This window comes from Hypanus sabinus, unplaced genomic scaffold (assembly GCF_030144855.1).
Source record: "Hypanus sabinus isolate sHypSab1 unplaced genomic scaffold, sHypSab1.hap1 scaffold_651, whole genome shotgun sequence".
NCBI classification, from domain to species: Eukaryota; Metazoa; Chordata; class Chondrichthyes; order Myliobatiformes; family Dasyatidae; genus Hypanus; species Hypanus sabinus.
The window spans coordinates 195,001-199,720 of NW_026781507.1; positions in this window are offsets into that span (position 1 = coordinate 195,001).

Consider the following 4,720-nt stretch of genomic DNA (forward strand, 5'->3'; position numbering starts at 1 on the left):
ATCGCGAATGCACAAAGAAACTGCACGTCTTCTCTTGTGTGTTTGCGTTTCTATATGAGTGTTCTGCGTGTACATTATTGTTTGTGTCTATTTATAATTGTTTCTCTCTATTTGTTTGTTTTTGTGTCTGTCTACGTGAGGGTGAGTGTGCTTCTGTATCTGTGTTTGGGTAGGCCCATTGTCTCTGCCTGACGCTGCCCGCTTAAACTTCTGTCCGTCAACTCAAATTCATTTTATCTCCACTGGTTCTCTTCCTACTCATCTATCTCCGCGAACTTGACATCCTCAGGAACTCTTCAACAAATTTAAGCTCCTTGGCCATTATTCCCAGATTATTTATTTTATATTGTTTTATTTTACCACGGATACCCATCCCATTAATGTAAGTACCCAAACTCATCTTCAGGAGAATCGAACTCTCATTGACCACTTTATCCCATACATGCTCCACCCGCTGAGTGAACAAATTCGCATTCATGAAGGATGTCTCCTTTCACACGTAGTTTGCGGCCGCTGTTTCCAGTCTCACCCTATCTCAGTGGGAAAACAAACTCTCCTGTAGTTGACATGATTTTAACATAAATGTTTTGAATACCTCAATGAATTCTCCCACTATTTTCTTAATTTCCAGGGAATAATGTTTTAACCTTCTCAACTTTCACAGCAGCTCAAGTCCTCAAGTCCCAACAAGTGTAATGCAAATTTTATAGGAACTCTTTCAATTTCATTGATTTAAAAAAAAATATTGTAGGCAGGTTACAAAAACTGCACACAATACTGCAAATCAGATATCAGCGATGTCGTGCACAACTTCATTGCTGTTCTCAATACTTTGATTTATGCCTAGTGTGGCAAATGTTATCTGTAAGATCCTGCCTACCTGTTATGCCACTTCGAAGTAAATATGACTCCGGGTTCCCTCTGCCCTATTGCACTCCGTGAGGCCCTACCGCTCAGTGTGTGGTCACGTACCCAAATTCTGCGTGCATGCTCAAATCTGTGCGCACCCACAAACTCACTGACAACCCCATGTGCACATAAGTTTGTCCCAGAGTAAGTATCATTTCAAACTGTATGGCAGAACCATATCGAAATAAAACAAGAACAGAGGTCGACAATCAAACCGCATTCATTTTTATGATATCTATAAATGACACAACTTTTAGATTCGTAACAGCTCCAAATTCACAGACTGCTCAAATCTCTGAGAAACCCAAAATTCGTGCGCACCCTCAATTCCATGTGCAGCCCAAATCATTTAACAAACCCAAACCAGCGGAAATCCCCCCATGCAGATTAGACTATTCTAGTCCAAGGTTCATTTCAGAGTTCACATAACGATCCCCCGATTCTTAAAAAAAAGAAGAAATTTCAGATCTCAAGCTACATGTGTTAATAAAATGTCTGTAAATGAAACAACTGAAGCACCCCGGTTCCGTCGGCTGCACAAGTCTGGCCAAGACCATCTCCGGCCCCGCCAAACATGGGACACAGAGCTGCGAGCCCACACCAAAACCCATTGTCTGTCTGGATGCTGCGTGTTTCGTTACCCTGTTACAAATATGTTCTACGAAATAACAGACAGTACACCGCATACAATTAAAATATTTAACTTTATAATTTTTAAAGTTGACTAAAGTACTTGTAAAGAGAAAACAAGAACAAAGAAGAGGGCCCATTTAAAAAGGAGCATTACAACGTGCACAAGTTGGAGCTCTCGGTTTTCCCATCGCCAATCCTCCATCGATCAACCCTAATTTCGATGTATCACGGCAGGTATGAATACTGCGTCCTGTTCTTTCCGGGGTCTTCTCTGTTCATTTGTCTGTAACAGAAGCCCCAATTCCAACCTCAGTGTCGCTTACCAGTGAACCCTCCCCTTAATCGGACCATCTTAACTGGAATGCGCACTATTCTCCTAACTCTTATCTTCCACACTCACCCAAAAAGCAGATTGCACAGAAGAGCAGACATGAAATACAGAACAGCATAACAGTAATAAAAAAGAACCGGACATTACACTGCCTCTCCACCAAAATTGTCATGACCTTAGGACTTTGAAATAATTTGTCATCCCGTCAATAATAACACTGTTGTCAAAGAAATTTCGTGATGTCAGGAGTTCCAATCCTTTTGTAAAGAGTGGTGTCATATCTCACTAGGGGAATAGCTGTAGTACTCCGTTCGCCGGTACAACATAGGCCAGAGTAACTGGGGATCTCCTGATTTTTTGAGACCTCCTTACCCCGTCAACTAGTTCAGGTTCCGACACTGTTTGGATATTCCTGGTCTATATGATGAGGACTCCCCCGATATGTCACTATATATATATATATATATATATATCACTGTATCCCATATCTATCACTATCTATCTATCTGTCTATCCCATCCTGCCACTAGGAGCTCTCTGCACTTGACTGAGTCCCGCTTCATCCCCGTCAAGTTCTCGCTAAAACTCAGCCGGTCCACGGTTAGTGCCCCCAATTTAACCTGTCTCAGATTGAGATGGCTGGGAATCCATTCCTCTATCACTGATGAGTTAGCAAAACGCAGCATACTGCAAGCCACACCCCCATTTCCTCATCCTCTGAGTCCGTACCCCATTCGGGGGCGGGGGCCGGACTAATCTTTCCTGCTGTTGGACCTTCAGTCTCCCTGCATCTCCGCAGTCTTCTTACAACTTGTAGATTCCAGATCGAGCTCTTTATCGACCCACCCCTCACGTCCTAGTGGTAGAAGGTCGTTCCGATAGAGAACCTTGACAAGTTCATTCCCATCATCAGGTTGCAAACGGACAACAAGTACATTTGGCACCTGATTCTCCAATACATACAGCGTAGCAGCCCTGCAGTCAGCCTTCCTATGCTTCCCAGGTAGCCACAAATTCCTTAAGAGGACTCGGTCCTCCGGCATGAGTTGGGATAATCCAACCTTTTGATCATACCCTTATTTCCTTAGCAGCCGCGACCTCAGCTAATTCATAAGCCGTTTTCAGCTCCCTTCTCATATCAGACACATACTTCACATATGTCTTCGGTGCTAAGTCAATGTGCATGTAACTCATGTATGAGACTACTTTCCAAATCCCGTCCCAGATCACTATGCATCAGCCTGGACAGGTCATAATGAAGGAAATGCTTTTCCCATAACACTTCTGCCACCGTGGACACTCTCTGATCCTTGATACAGAAAGCTTCCGGATCACTGGTGTAGTGTTTTTTTTTAATTTAGCGTGTCGCACCAGGCAGTCAGCCATTCTCGGCTGGCGCATGGTGTCTCCTTTCGGATTCAACGGGTCACGATATGAACGTTCCTGACTCGACCCTTTATTTTACGAGGCCAAGTGGCAAGTTCGACGCTCAGCCCGGCACGGATGGAAAGCGTGCTCGGGGGGGATGGACCGACTGGGAATCGAACCGGTGCAATGATCCGTCATGAGTATGATATTCGCTATTTTGCTTGCATCGGGTTCTATTGACAGGAAATTCCTACACACCAGGTCCAGGGGCGCTGCACTCTGCAAGCAGGGCAACAGATCAGCCCTCGTAGGCAGCGTCTTCCTCAGTTTTCATCAAATGCTCGATTTGCAGTACTCTTCGAACTTACGCTTCATTCGGGGACGGTCGAACCGATGACTGAGCAAACCATGTCCAGAATCATAATGAAGTGAAGTCAATACAATCTTCGATACTTCTCAGACAGAACCAAATGACAATGCGGAGGCCGATCCAAAGGCGACTTGACCCGAGATAGGTTCTCGTTCCGCAACACCAATTGAGACAGCGCAGGGTGTTTGGTCCTCACTGCATGGGTTATGTCTCCCTTTAACCACTGTTAATGGTATTGATGCTCAGGTCACCCCGCTGAGCAACTGCCATTGCCCCAGGGCTCAGTTCGGGTAACTGTCTTGCTTTCAGAGTGGTCAGGTTGTGGAAATGAGCCACCAGAAGCTCCCAATTCTAACGCACACTCCTGACCTTGCCTTCCTTCTGTCTTCACCGTGGTGGAAAACGGGCTCATGGCCTTCACCCTCGGGGCAGGAACGCTCTCCACTCTTCGTCCCTGACCAGGCCCTCATGCGCACGACAGTACTAAGCCTCAGCATCAATGTTTCGACTTCCCGAGAAATTATAGACAGCCACCGCCGCCAAACGCCGATGTCCTGTTGCATCCAAAATCGCCGAGGCCAGGATACAAGTTAAGGGACTGTTGTCTGTCTGCAGCTCAGCTTGGAGCAAAAGAGGTAAGATCATAAGAGCATCTGAAACAGGAAAATAGGCAATTCGGCCCATCCAGTCCGCTCTACCAATCAATCAAGGACCAATTCTTCCAGTAATCCCACTCCCTGCCTTCTTCCTTTACGTTTTGATGCTTTGAGGTAGTCACTCAACTATTCCACCACAGCCCATTTCAATGCCGGAAACTCCAACTTGAGAGTGGGCTAGATTACTTTTTGTTTGTTTCTGTCACAGGGCGACAGATTCCAACTGACCAATGCAAAAGGTCTCAACCCAATTCCCTGAACCTGATACAGGACACTTCCTAAGCACTCTCTGCCGGCAACCGTATGAAATACATACGGCAATCGGGGGTATGCCAAAGTCAGCACAGGAGTCTAGATCAGCATTCCCTTCAGTGACTGAAAGTCGTCTTCATATTTCGCATCCTACCTCGGCCCAAATGCTTCGAAGGGCTAGGATACTCTTTGCTCTCCTCT